Genomic DNA, 14,413 nt, shown 5'->3' with positions numbered 1-14,413 from the left:
TTAGCTGATGAGCTAAAAAAAACGGCACTTTTAAGTGCTTTTGGAGCGTTCGTTTTTGCCGCGAATTTTCGGGACCTGCGACGGGAGAAACAGAAGAAGGACTACCGCGACGTCGAGATGGCTGGACAACTGACCCCCGGGATGAAGAACACCATCCGGATGAAGAGGAAACCAGATGCGGACGGCAGCATACCCCAGCTGAGCAGGGAGACCTTCTCCAGGCTGATGCTCACAGGCCTGGGCTTTGCCCCCTCCGAGGTCTGGTGTCTGCAGGTGTTCCCAGCATCAGGGACATACCTGGTCACCATGGCCTCAGGGGAAAGCTGCCGCCGCTACTGGACCATGTGCTGGAGCAGAAGAGAGGAGAAGCCCTTTGCAGACTTCTCTATGGAATGCCAGCAGCAGATGGGAGTGAAGAAGATGACCGTGCACATTTACAACCCCCACGTGCATGTGCAGGATGTCACCACCTTCCTCCGCAGGCACTGCACACTGCTGAAAGACCCCGTGAGGTCTTTAGACAGCAATGGAATCTGGGATGGAAAGTGGCACGTCACGGCCAAGCTGCCGGAAGACCCGGGAGCAACGGACGGGACCCGCCACCCCCCATCCAGCTTCGCCATTGGCAGGGACGCTGGATACCTGTATTACGCTGGGCAGCCGAGGCTCTGCAACAGGTGTGGCAAGCCGGGCCACACGGGCAGGGACTGCGCCGCCCTAACATGCAGGAACTGTAAGCAAGAGGGACACACAGCCAAGGACTGCACGATGGAGGTAGCTTGCAACCTCTGCGGGCAGGAAGGCCACCGCTTTAGGGACTGCCCCAGCAGGGCCAGATCCTACGCAGAGGCAACAGCCCCCCATGAGAAGAGGCGCCACAGGAGGCACCTCCTACTGCGGCCCAAAGGAAGGACAAAAAAGAGGGCAAACCTAAGGTGACCAAGCCGGCCGCCACACCAGAGGAAGCCCAGGACCGTGAAACAGACCCCGCACTCAGCACCATACCAGAGACCAGCGAGACACAACAGCTGGTTCTCCAGCCCAACGCTGAGGACGCAGAGGGGGGTCCTTGGACCAAAGTGGATTCAAACAGCAGAAAGAGGAGGCTAAAGGAGTCCTCCGACACTATGCAGGGGGCGCCCAAAAAACCCCTCAGCACCAGCAACAGCTTCGACCCACTGGGGGTTGAGGCAGAGCAAGAGGAAATGGAGATGAGAGGGGACCAAGTCACTCTGGTCCTGCAGGAAATGAGGTTCATGGCCGATCAAATGGCCTCATCCCCCCTCCCGCAGGAGGCAGAAGAAGAAGCAGAGGACATGGAGAGCGAGGTCGAAGAACAAATTGGAGGAACCCAGGCAAGGATGACAACAGCCCAGCCGGGCGCCGAGGCAGAGAGCACCGAAGCAATGCAGACAGGCGGAGCAGCACCAGAACAGCACCACACAGCAACCGCAGAGGGTCCGGTCCTGGAGCCGCAGCGAGAGGGTGGACAGCCTGGTATGTAGCTCTGCCCTGTGAGTAAAACCAATATGCCATGAACTGAATTTTATTAGTTTAAGCTAAACCTTTAAACATTATTATGGCTATTTCATTATTTTCCATAAATGTGAGAAGCGTTAAGGACAAGAGCAGATGCGCTAGCACCCTGAGTTTTTTGGCTAGCCAGAATAGTGATGTTTATTTTCTATCGGAATGTGCCATCCCTTATTCCCAGTCCTACAGACACCTGGAGGACCAGTGGACTCTAGGCCCCTCATATTGGTCAGGGGGGAACAGCACTAGGGCTACAGGTGTAGCCATCTTAGTCAGAGGGAAGCGTTTCACGGCCGACTCCGTCACCGAGCTTGAATGCGGCAGAGCTCTTGTCGTTGACGGCTCGTGGGCGGGGGAGCCGGTGAGGCTCATGGCTGTGTACGCCCCCTCAGATGTAGATGAGCGGATGGAAATTCTCCAGCGCCTGAGGCCACTGCTGGTCACCACCAGAACAATATTGATGGGTGGGGATTTTAATTGTGTCTTGAAAGAGGGAGGACGCATAGGTCTGAGGGCGGGTTCTGGGTGGATGGATGCCGCAGCAAAGCTCCTGGCGGAGATGGTGCACGAGGCATCCTTGAAAGATGTAATAGGGTCAATGGGGCCTAACGGCAGGAACTTCTCCTGGAGCTCCCCAGATGGCTCCCTGCACTCTAGGATAGACTTTGTCTTCACCTCCCAAACAGTGAGGGGGGGACAGAGTACTATGATACCTGTCCACTTCTCTGACCATCGAGCTATCCACTTCCAGGGTGAACTGACGGGCAAGTTCCTAGCAGGACCGGGAGCCTGGAAGTTGAACAGCTCCCTGCTGAGAGAAGAGAGACTGGAAGCCGACCTAAGGGAGATGTACAGGTCATGGCAGGAAATGAAGGATGGCTTCCAGCCGACAGGGGAGTGGTGGGAATGGGTCAAGGGAAAGGTCCAAGATTTTTTTAAGAATGCGGGGAGGAGGAAAGCTCAGGGGAGGAAGAGGGAGTGTAAAAAACTGCAGCGAGAGCTACAGGAGCTGCACGACCTCCAACTCAAGGGATGGGACGTAAGGGTTCCCCTGGAGGAAGTCAAGAAAGGGCTGAGCCAGCACTTTCGGGATGAGTCCAGGGGCATCATCTTCCGGTCCAAAGTGGAGAACCTGGAAAAGGGGGAGAAATGCAACTCCTTCTTCTTCAGGAAAGTCTACGCTGCGCACACCCCTCTGGTTGAACTGCGCGACAAGGAGGGAAAACTCTGTAACTCAAGGGATGGCATAATGAAGGTGGCGACTGACTTTTATGGGGACCTCTATGCGGAGAAGAGGTCAGTGGGACACCAGGCAGAAAAGTTTCTGTCGGGTATCCCAAGAACGGTCTCCCCAGCAGCGCAAGCCGCACTGAATGCTCCCCTCACACTGCAGGAGCTGCACCTTGCGACCAAATCTTTCAAGACAGGCAAAACACCGGGAAGTGACGGTCTCCCAGCCGAATTTTACGTCACTATGTGGGACATAGTAGGACCAGACCTACTCGAGGTGTACAAAGAGATGGTCGCAGGTGGTAGCATGCCTCAGTCTATGAGAGAAAGTATCATCACGCTCTTGTACAAACGGAAGGGAGAGAAGTGTGACCTCAAGAACTGGAGGCCCATCTCTCTCCTAAACGTGGACTACAAGATTCTGGCAAAGACAATGGCGACTAGACTCAGGGGTGCTATCGGTGAGATTGTCCACCCCGACCAGACCTGTGGGGTCCCTGGACGTAGGGTCGCTGACAGCCTCGCCCTGATCAGGGACACAATCCAGTATGTCACGGACCGCAAGGTTCGGGCAGCGCTGGTGTGCCTTGACCAGGAGAAGGCCTTCGACCGCGTCTCCCATGAATTCATGGACAGGGTACTCAGAGGGTTTGGGCTGGGGGAATTCTTCTGCAGTTATGTTAGAGTAATGTATAAAGACATATTCAGTTCAGTCATGGTGAATGGTTGGAAAACAGACCCCTTTCCAGTAAAGTCTGGGGTTAGGCAGGGCTGTCCTCTCTCGCCCCCTCTGTTTGTTTGCATTATAGAGCTCTTGGCGGAGTACATCCGGAATAACCCAGACATCAGAGGCATCCCGGCACCAGGAGACGCGAGAAGAGAGGTGAAGTGTTCTCTCTACATGGATGATGTCACCCTCTTCTGTGCAGACAGTCCATCGGTGTCAGAGCTTCTGAGGACCTGCGAAGACTTTGGCCAGGCATCGGGCGCAAAGATAAATGCAGCAAAATCCCAAACCATGCTGTTTGGACACTGGGATAGCAACCAGGAGCCCCTTCCCTTCCCAATCGAGAAGGATTTCATCAAGATCCTTGGGGTCTGGTATGGGAAGGAGGGGGCAGCGCTGAAAAGCTGGAAGGAACGCCTGGCCAAGGTCAAACAGAAACTGGGTCTCTGGAGTCTCCGCAAACTGAGCATGGAAGGGAAGGCTCTGGTGCTGAGAAATGATGCGCTGCCTGTCCTGCAGTATGTGGCCCAAGCGTGGCCCCTCCAAGCCAGAGAAGCGCGGACCATCAACGCCATGGTCTTCCACTTTGTCTGGGGCTCAAAGATGGACAGAGTTAAGAGATCATCCATGTACAAGGAACCGCGCAAAGGAGGGAAAGGAATCCCGGACCTCCCTACAAGACTGCGGGCCTGCTTCGCCTGCACCTGCGTCAGGATTTCCCTGGGCAACGCCAACAAGACCCACTCAGCCTACCTCCTTTTCCGCTTCTTCCTCACACCAACATGGAGGAGGCTAGGCTGGGACAAGTGGGAAAACAGGGCCCCGTACAACTGGACGCTCCCTTGGTACTACAGGGAGATGGAAAAGTTCATCGCAGATTTTGGCCTTCAGGGGGTGGTGCCTGCATTGTGGAACCCAAGGACAATCCACAACCTGATCCGGTCCCAAGACACCACAGATCCCATTGAGGACTTTCCAGCGGCCACAGTTACCCAGGTGTGGGAAAATGTGGCATCAAACAAACTCCTGAATATTCACAAGGACATCGCCTGGCTGACGGTGAGGGGGGCACTATAAGTGCGAGCATTCATGAACAGACGGGGCCTCTGCCCACACAGGAGCTGCCCAAGGGGGTGCCCGGCAGAGGAAACAGCGTACCACCTCTTCTGGGCATGCCCCTTTGCAAGGAAACTGCGCAGGGCCCTGAACACTGAGTTGAGTGCTCACATCCCGCCCCAAGACATTATACACCAGTCTGTGCTGTATGGACTCTTTGCACAGACCCACACAGTAGAGGCAATACAGAACGGCTGGAGGATCCTCTGCTGCATGAAGGACATTCTCCTCTACGCAAGGAAACGCCTGGTCCTCAATGATGAACTGCTGACAACCGAAGCCTGCCGCAGGATGGTCCACAGCCTGCTAAGAGACTATGAAATCAAGGACAGCCTGGAAGATGGGGGCCCTGAGTAAAACCCCCAGCCCAGGCAATCATCCAAAAATAAAATAAAGAAAAAGGGAACTCCTTGCCTACTCAGGCAAAACACGAACACTTTGTAAACCACAGACTCTGAACAGAAAATATATATGTACCCACCCAAAATGCCCAAAGTAAAATTGAAACTACCCCTTCTGCTTTGAGGGGGGAATGTAATTGCCACACAAGTCTTCTTATTGAATTGAATTTATTACCCTTGTATCATCTTTAAGCACTTAATAAAGATATTTTTACAAAAAAAAAAAAAAGGTGGTTCTCCCAGGGTGAGGCTCATCCATTGCACACCGGATGTGCTGACCCCTGCTATGTCCCCAAATGCAGGATACTCGACTGCATAATTTCTGGTAGTGGGGGACTGCGTTCGCGCTTTCCCCTGATCTTTGGTTTCAAAAAATAGAACAAAAAAAAATGACTTGTCGGCCTGCTGGTTGCTGTTGCTGCTCCAGGCCTGGCTGTCCTGCACTATGGAGCCCTGGCCTACAGATGGCATGCCTCATGCAAAGCCCTCTGCCGAAAGGGATGCTGGGAGATCACTGTCTCCCCACTCCGGAGGCTGGCCCAGGGAGGTGGCAGAAGGCCCCGTCTTGTCGGAAGGCCGGCCAGGCCCTGCAGCCTTTCCCAGGGCTGCAGGCCTGTCGCCCCTTCAGCCTCACCCTGGCCTTTGCGGGCTGCTAGCCTTGCCAAGCCCCCTCGGCCTGGGCCTGGCGAGGGCTCTGCCCGGCGAGGGGTCTGACCGCGTTTGGGAGCGTTCGGGAAGGCGTGAGGGGCTTGGGGCGCGATACCCTGCTCCCAAAGGCCTTAGGCCTGGTTTGCTCTATGCCCACATGAATTGATTTCTGCTTCTCTTTCCACCAGCAGGCACCCCGGACGACACTGACTATGCCAGAGAAGGAACGACTGCAAGCATGCGCAACAACACAGGGCCCTGCTGGCTCTGACCCTGGGCGAAAGGGGGGACCGGAGGAGGAGGAGGAGGAGGAGCAGAAGAAGAGCAGCAGAAAAAGAAAGGGGGATAGAAAAAAAAAACAAAAGCCAAGCCGTACGGAGGAGGAGGAGGAAGAGGAGAAGAAGGAGCTGCAGCAGAAAAAGAAAGGGTCGAAAAAAATACAAATGCCAAGCAACAAAAGGCCTTCCCCCTCCCTTTTTGGGCCTGTACGATGGGTGGGCGGCCGGCTGCCATCACCAGATGCAAATCTCGCTGGAAACGGAGCATTGTGGGAAAGCCGTTCCGCACGATGCCACCCTGTGTCTCCAGTGCCACACAAGAGGGGCCAGCCGTGCTGTTCCTGAACCAACTCATACTTACCTGGCAGGGGAGACACCATGATCACATGGTTCTTTCTTGGCCTGCATTCCCTAAGGAGCTGCAATTAGCTGATGAGCTAAAAAAAACGGCACTTTTAAGTGCTTTTGGAGCGTTCGTTTTTGCCGCGAATTTCGGGACCTGCGACGGGAGAAACAGAAGAAGGACTACCGCGACGTCGAGATGGCTGGACAACTGACCCCCGGGATGAAGAACACCATCCGGATGAAGAGGAAACCAGATGCGGACGGCAGCATTCCCCAGCTGAGCAGGGAGATCTTCTCCAGGCTGATGCTCACAGGCCTGGGCTTTGCCCCCTCCGAGGTCTGGTGTCTGCAGGTGTTCCCAGCATCAGGGACATACCTGGTCACCATGGCCTCAGGGGAAAGCTGCCGCCGCTACTGGACCATGTGCTGGAGCAGAAGAGAGGAGAAGCCCTTTGCAGACTTCTCTATGGAATGCCAGCAGCAGATGGGAGTGAAGAAGATGACCGTGCACATTTACAACCCCCACGTGCATGTGCAGGATGTCACCACCTTCCTCCGCAGGCACTGCACACTGCTGAAAGACCCCGTGAGGTCTTTAGACAGCAATGGAATCTGGGATGGAAAGTGGCACGTCACGGCCAAGCTGCCGGAAGACCCGGGAGCAACGGACGGGACCCGCCACCCCCCATCCAGCTTCGCCATTGGCAGGGACGCTGGATACCTGTATTACGCTGGGCAGCCGAGGCTCTGCCACAGGTGTGGCAAGCCGGGCCACACGGGCAGGGACTGCGCCGCCCTAACATGCAGGAACTGTAAGCAAGAGGGACACACAGCCAAGGACTGCACGATGGAGGTAGCTTGCAACCTCTGCGGGCAGGAAGGCCACCGCTTTAGGGACTGCCCCAGCAGGGCCAGATCCTACGCAGAGGCAACAGCCCCCCATGAGAAGAGGCGCCACAGGAGGCACCTCCTACTGCGGCCCAAAGGAAGGACAAAAAAGAGGGCAAACCTAAGGTGACCAAGCCGGCCGCCACACCAGAGGAAGCCCAGGACCGTGAAACAGACCCCGCACTCAGCACCAAACCAGAGACCAGCGAGACACAACAGCTGGTTCTCCAGCCCAACGCTGAGGACGCAGAGGGGGGTCCTTGGACCAAAGTGGATTCAAACAGCAGAAAGAGGAGGCTAAAGGAGTCCTCCGACACCATGCAGGGGGCGCCCAAAAAACCCCTCAGCACCAGCAACAGCTTCGACCCACTGGGGGTTGAGGCAGAGCAAGAGGAAATGGAGATGAGAGGGGACCAAGTCACTCTGGTCCTGCAGGAAATGAGGTTCATGGCCGATCAAATGGCCTCATCCCCCCTCCCGCAGGAGGCAGAAGAAGAAGCAGAGGACATGGAGAGCGAGGTCGAAGAACAAATTGGAGGAACCCAGGCAAGGATGACAACAGCCCAGCCGGGCGCCGAGGCAGAGAGCACCGAAGCAATGCAGACAGGCGGAGCAGCACCAGAACAGCACCACACAGCAACCGCAGAGGGTCCGGTCCTGGAGCCGCAGCGAGAGGGTGGACAGCCTGGTATGTAGCTCTGCCCTGTGAGTAAAACCAATATGCCATGAACTGAATTTTATTAGTTTAAGCTAAACCTTTAAACATTATTATGGCTATTTCATTATTTTCCATAAATGTGAGAAGCGTTAAGGACAAGAGCAGATGCGCTAGCACCCTGAGTTTTTTGGCTAGCCAGAATAGTGATGTTTATTTTCTATCGGAATGTGCCATCCCTTATTCCCAGTCCTACAGACACCTGGAGGACCAGTGGACTCTAGGCCCCTCATATTGGTCAGGGGGGAACAGCACTAGGGCTACAGGTGTAGCCATCTTAGTCAGAGGGAAGCGTTTCACGGCCGACTCCGTCACCGAGCTTGAATGCGGCAGAGCTCTTGTCGTTGACGGCTCGTGGGCGGGGGAGCCGGTGAGGCTCATGGCTGTGTACGCCCCCTCAGATGTAGCTGAGCGGATGGAAATTCTCCAGCGCCTGAGGCCACTGCTGGTCACCACCAGAACAATATTGATGGGTGGGGATTTTAATTGTGTCTTGGAAGAGGGAGGACGCATAGGTCTGAGGGCGGGTTCTGGGTGGATGGATGCCGCAGCAAAGCTCCTGGCGGAGATGGTGCACGAGGCATCCTTGAAAGATGTAATAGGGTCAATGGGGCCTAACGGCAGGAACTTCTCCTGGAGCTCCCCAGATGGCTCCCTGCACTCTAGGATAGACTTTGTCTTCACCTCCCAAACAGTGAGGGGGGGGACAGAGTACTATGATACCTGTCCACTTCTCTGACCATCGAGCTATCCACTTCCAGGGTGAACTGACGGGCAAGTTCCTAGCAGGACCGGGAGCCTGGAAGTTGAACAGCTCCCTGCTGAGAGAAGAGAGACTGGAAGCCGACCTAAGGGAGATGTACAGGTCATGGCAGGAAATGAAGGATGGCTTCCAGTCGACAGGGGAGTGGTGGGAATGGGTCAAGGGAAAGGTCCAAGATTTTTTTAAGAATGCGGGGAGGAGGAAAGCTCAGGGGAGGAAGAGGGAGTGTAAAAAACTGCAGCGAGAGCTACAGGAGCTGCACGACCTCCAACTCAAGGGATGGGACGTAAGGGTTCCCCTGGAGGAAGTCAAGAAAGGGCTGAGCCAGCACTTTCGGGATGAGTCCAGGGGCATCATCTTCCGGTCCAAAGTGGAGAACCTGGAAAAGGGGGAGAAATGCAACTCCTTCTTCAGGAAAGTCTACGCTGCGCACACCCCTCTGGTTGAACTGCGCGACAAGGAGGGAAAACTCTGTAACTCAAGGGATGGCATAATGAAGGTGGCGACCGACTTTTATGGGGACCTCTATGCGGAGAAGAGGTCAGTGGGACACCAGGCAGAAAAGTTTCTGTCGGGTATCCCAAGAACGGTCTCCCCAGCAGCGCAAGCCGCACTGAATGCTCCCTTCACACTGCAGGAGCTGCACCTTGCGACCAAATCTTTCAAGACAGGCAAAACACCGGGAAGTGACGGTCTCCCAGCCGAATTTTACGTCACTATGTGGGACATAGTAGGACCAGACCTACTCGAGGTGTACAAAGAGATGGTCGCAGGTGGTAGCATGCCTCAGTCTATGAGAGAAAGTATCATCACGCTCTTGTACAAACGGAAGGGAGAGAAGTGTGACCTCAAGAACTGGAGGCCCATCTCTCTCCTAAACGTGGACTACAAGATTCTGGCAAAGACAATGGCGACTAGACTCAGGGGTGCTATCGGTGAGATTGTCCACCCCGACCAGACCTGTGGGGTCCCTGGACGTAGGGTCGCTGACAGCCTCGCCCTGATCAGGGACACAATCCAGTATGTCACGGACCGCAAGGTTCGGGCAGCGCTGGTGTGCCTTGACCAGGAGAAGGCCTTCGACCGCGTCTCCCATGAATTCATGGACAGGGTACTCAGAGGGTTTGGGCTGGGGGAATTCTTCTGCAGTTATGTTAGAGTAATGTATAAAGACATATTCAGTTCAGTCATGGTGAATGGTTGGAAAACATACCCCTTTCCAGTAAAGTCTGGGGTTAGGCAGGGCTGTCCTCTCTCGCCCCCTCTGTTTGTTTGCATTATAGAGCTCTTGGCGGAGTACATCCGGAATAACCCAGACATCAGAGGCATCCCGGCACCAGGAGACGCGAGAAGAGAGGTGAAGTGTTCTCTCTACATGGATGATGTCACCCTCTTCTGTGCAGACAGTCAATCGGTGTCAGAGCTTCTGAGGACCTGCGAAGACTTTGGCCAGGCATCGGGCGCAAAGATAAATGCAGCAAAATCCCAAACCATGCTGTTTGGACACTGGGATAGCAACCAGGAGCCCCTTCCCTTCCCAATCGAGAAGGATTTCATCAAGATCCTTGGGGTCTGGTATGGGAAGGAGGGGGCAGCGCTGAAAAGCTGGAAGGAACGCCTGGCCAAGGTCAAACAGAAACTGGGTCTCTGGAGTCTCCGCAAACTGAGCATGGAAGGGAAGGCTCTGGTGCTGAGAAATGATGCGCTGCCTGTCCTGCAGTATGTGGCCCAAGCGTGGCCCCTCCAAGCCAGAGAAGCGCGGGCCATCAACGCCATGGTCTTCCACTTTGTCTGGGGCTCAAAGATGGACAGAGTTAAGAGATCATCCATGTACAAGGAACCGCGCAAAGGAGGGAAAGGAATCCCGGACCTCCCTACAAGACTGCGGGCCTGCTTCGCCTGCACCTGCGTCAGGATTTCCCTGGGCAACGCCAACAAGACCCACTCAGCCTACCTCCTTTTCCGCTTCTTCCTCACACCAACATGGAGGAGGCTAGGCTGGGACAAGTGGGAAAACAGGGCCCCGTACAACTGGACGCTCCCTTGGTACTACAGGGAGATGGAAAAGTTCATCGCAGATTTTGGCCTTCAGGGGGTGGTGCCTGCATTGTGGAACCCAAGGACAATCCACAACCTGATCCGGTCCCAAGACACCACAGATCCCATTGAGGACTTGCCAGCGGCCACAGTTACCCAGGTGTGGGAAAATGTGGCATCAAACAAACTCCTGAATATTCACAAGGACATCGCCTGGCTGACGGTGAGGGGGGCACTATCTGTGCGAGCATTCATGAACAGACGGGGCCTCTGCCCACACAGGAGCTGCCCAAGGGGGTGCCCGGCAGAGGAAACAGCGTACCACCTCTTCTGGGCATGCCCCTTTGCAAGGAAACTGCGCAGGGCCCTGAACACTGAGTTGAGTGCTCACATCCCGCCCCAAGACATTATACACCAGTCTGTGCTGTATGGACTCTTTGCACAGACCCACACAGTAGAGGCAATACAGAACGGCTGGAGGATCCTCTGCTGCATGAAGGACATTCTCCTCTACGCAAGGAAACGCCTGGTCCTCAATGATGAACTGCTGACAACCGAAGCCTGCCGCAGGATGGTACACAGCCTGCTAAGAGACTATGAAATCAAGGACAGCCTGGAAGATGGGGGCCCTGAGTAAAACCCCCAGCCCAGACAATCATCCAAAAATAAAATAAAGAAAAAGGGAACTCCTTGCCTACTCAGGCAAAACACGAACACTTTGTAAACCACAGACTCTGAACAGAAAATATATATGTACCCACCCAAAATGCCCAAAGTAAAATTGAAACTACCCCTTCTGCTTTGAGGGGGGAATGTAATTGCCACACAAGTCTTCTTATTGAATTGAATTTATTACCCTTGTAGCATCTTTAAGCACTTAATAAAGATATTTAAAAAAAAAAAAAAAAAAAAAAAAAGGTGGTTCTCCCAGGGTGAGGCTCATCCATTGCACACCGGATGTGCTGACCCCTGCGATGTCCCCAAATGCGGGATACTCGACTGCATAATTTCTGGTAGTGGGGGACTGCGTTCGCGCTTTCCCATGATCTTTGGTTTCAAAAAATAGAACAAAAAAAAATGACTTGTCGGGCTGCTGGTTGCTGTTGCTGCTCCAGGCCTGGCTGTCCTGCACTATGGAGCCCTGGCCTACAGATGGCATGCCTCATGCAAAGCCCTCTGCCGAAAGGGATGCTGGGAGATCACTGTCTCCACTCTGGAGGCTGGCCCAGGGAGGTGGCAGAAGGCCCCGTCTTGTCGGAAGGCCGGCCAGGCCCTGCAGCCTTTCCCAGGGCTGCAGGCCTGTCGCCCCTTCAGCCTCACCCTGGCCTTTGCGGGCTGCTAGCCTTGCCAAGCCCCCTCGGCCTGGGCCCGGCGAGGGCTCTGCCCGGCGAGGGGTCTGACCGCGTTTGGGAGCGTTCGGGAAGGCGTGAGGGGCTTGGGGCGCGATACCCTGCTCCCAAAGGCCTTAGGCCTGGTTTGCTCTATGCCCACATGAATTGATTTCTGCTTCTCTTTCCACCAGCAGGCACCCCGGACGACACTGACTATGCCAGAGAAGGAACGACTGCAAGCATGCGCAACAACACAGGGCCCTGCTGGCCTCTGACCCTGGGCGAAAGGGGGGACCGGAGGAGGAGGAGGAGGAGGAGCAGAAGAAGAGCAGCAGAAAAAGAAAGGGGGATAGAAAAAAAAAAACAAAAGCCAAGCCGTACGGAGGAGGAGGAGGAGGAGGAGAAGAAGGAGCTGCAGCAGAAAAAGAAAGGGTCGAAAAAAATACAAATGCCAAGCAACAAAAGGCCTTCCCCCTCCCTTTTTGGGCCTGTACGATGGGTGGGCGGCCGGCTGCCATCACCAGATGCAAATCTCGCTGGAAACGGAGCATTGTGGGAAAGCCGTTCCGCACGGTGCCACCCTGTGTCTCCAGTGCCACACAAGAGGGGCCAGCCGTGCTGTTCCTGAACCAACTCATACTTACCTGGCAGGGGAGACACCATGATCACTAAGGTGGTTCTCCCAGGGTGAGGCTCATCCATTGCACACCGGATGTGCTGACCCCTGCGATGTCCCCAAATGCGGGATACTCGACTGCATAATTTCTGGTAGTGGGGGACTGCGTTCGCGCTTTCCCCTGATCTTTGGTTTCAAAAAATAGAACAAAAAAAAATGACTTGTCGGCCTGCTGGTTGCTGTTGCTGCTCCAGGCCTGGCTGTCCTGCACTATGGAGCCCTGGCCTACAGATGGCATGCCTCATGCAAAGCCCTCTGCCGAAAGGGATGCTGGGAGATCACTGTCTCCCCACTCTGGAGGCTGGCCCAGGGAGGTGGCAGAAGGCCCCGTCTTGTCGGAAGGCCGGCCAGGCCCTGCAGCCTTTCCCAGGGCTGCAGGCCTGTCGCCCCTTCAGCCTCACCCTGGCCTTTGCGGGCTGCTAGCCTTGCCAAGCCCCCTCGGCCTGGGCCCGGCGAGGGCTCTGCCCGGCGAGGGGTCTGACCGCGTTTGGGAGCGTTCGGGAAGGCGTGAGGGGCTTGGGGCGCGATACCCTGCTCCCAAAGGCCTTAGGCCTGGTTTGCTCTATGCCCACATGAATTGATTTCTGCTTCTCTTTCCACCAGCAGGCACCCCGGACGACACTGACTATGCCAGAGAAGGAACGACTGCAAGCATGCGCAACAACACAGGGCCCTGCTGGCCTCTGACCCTGGGCGAAAGGGGCGACCGGAGGAGGAGGAGGAGGAGGAGGAGGAGGAGCAGAAGAAGAGCAGCAGAAAAAGAAAGGGGGATAGAAAAAAAAAAACAAAAGCCAAGCCGTACGGAGGAGGAGGAGGAGGAGGAGGAGAAGAAGGAGCTGCAGCAGAAAAAGAAAGGGTCGAAAAAAATACAAATGCCAAGCAACAAAAGGCCTTCCCCCTCCCTTTTTGGGCCTGTACGATGGGTGGGCGGCCGGCTGCCATCACCAGATGCAAATCTCGCTGGAAACGGAGCATTGTGGGAAAGCCGTTCCGCACGATGCCACCCTGTGTCTCCAGTGCCACACAAGAGGGGCCAGCCGTGCTGTTCCTGAACCAACTCATACTTACCTGGCAGGGGAGACACCATGATCACTAAGGTGGTTCTCCCAGGGTGAGGCTCATCCATTGCACACCGGATGTGCTGACCCCTGCGATGTCCCCAAATGCGGGATACTCGACTGCATAATTTCTGGTAGTGGGGGACTGCGTTCGCGCTTTCCCCTGATCTTTGGTTTCAAAAAATAGAACAAAAAGAAATGACTTGTCGGCCTGCTGGTTGCTGTTGCTGCTCCAGGCCTGGCTGTCCTGCACTATGGAGCCCTGGCCTACAGATGGCATGCCTCATGCAAAGCCCTCTGCCGAAAGGGATGCTGGGAGATCACTGTCTCCCCACTCTGGAGGCTGGCCCAGGGAGGTGGCAGAAGGCCCCGTCTTGTCGGAAGGCCGGCCAGGCCCTGCAGCCTTTCCCAGGGCTGCAGGCCTGTCGCCCCTTCAGCCTCACCCTGGCCTTTGCGGGCTGCTAGCCTTGCCAAGCCCCCTCGGCCTGGGCCCGGCGAGGGCTCTGCCCGGCGAGGGGTCTGACCGCGTTTGGGAGCGTTCGGGAAGGCGTGAGGGGCTTGGGGCGCGATACCCTGCTCCCAAAGGCCTTAGGCCTGGTTTGCTCTATGCCCACATGAATTTCTGCTTCTCTTTCCACCAGCAGGCACCCCGGACGACACTGACTAT

At 55.5% G+C, this 14,413-nt stretch overlaps 2 non-coding genes and 2 pseudogenes across 2 annotated transcripts; all 4 read left to right on the top strand.

Annotated features, from left to right (window-relative positions):
• Positions 1–5,226: 5,226 nt before the first annotated feature.
• LOC138512784 (U1 spliceosomal RNA) lies at positions 5,227–5,364 on the top strand (annotated as a pseudogene).
• A 6,224-nt stretch (positions 5,365–11,588) lies between these two features.
• On the top strand, positions 11,589–11,726 carry LOC138512773 (U1 spliceosomal RNA; annotated as a pseudogene).
• A 922-nt stretch (positions 11,727–12,648) lies between these two features.
• Positions 12,649–12,812, top strand: LOC138512464 (U1 spliceosomal RNA). Its single transcript, XR_011281276.1, has one exon. It is a non-coding gene; the product is annotated as a U1 spliceosomal RNA (small nuclear RNA).
• Positions 12,813–13,748: 936 nt separating this feature from the next.
• Positions 13,749–13,912, top strand: LOC138512463 (U1 spliceosomal RNA). Its single transcript, XR_011281275.1, has one exon. It is a non-coding gene; the product is annotated as a U1 spliceosomal RNA (small nuclear RNA).
• The last annotated feature ends 501 nt before the right edge of the window (positions 13,913–14,413 follow it).

The sequence above is a fragment of the Ambystoma mexicanum genome, chromosome 6p, assembly GCF_040938575.1.
Source record: "Ambystoma mexicanum isolate Mex_15411 chromosome 6p, UKY_AmexF1_1, whole genome shotgun sequence".
Classification (NCBI taxonomy): Eukaryota; Metazoa; Chordata; class Amphibia; order Caudata; family Ambystomatidae; genus Ambystoma; species Ambystoma mexicanum.
This window is presented reverse-complemented; position numbering and strand designations above follow the sequence as displayed.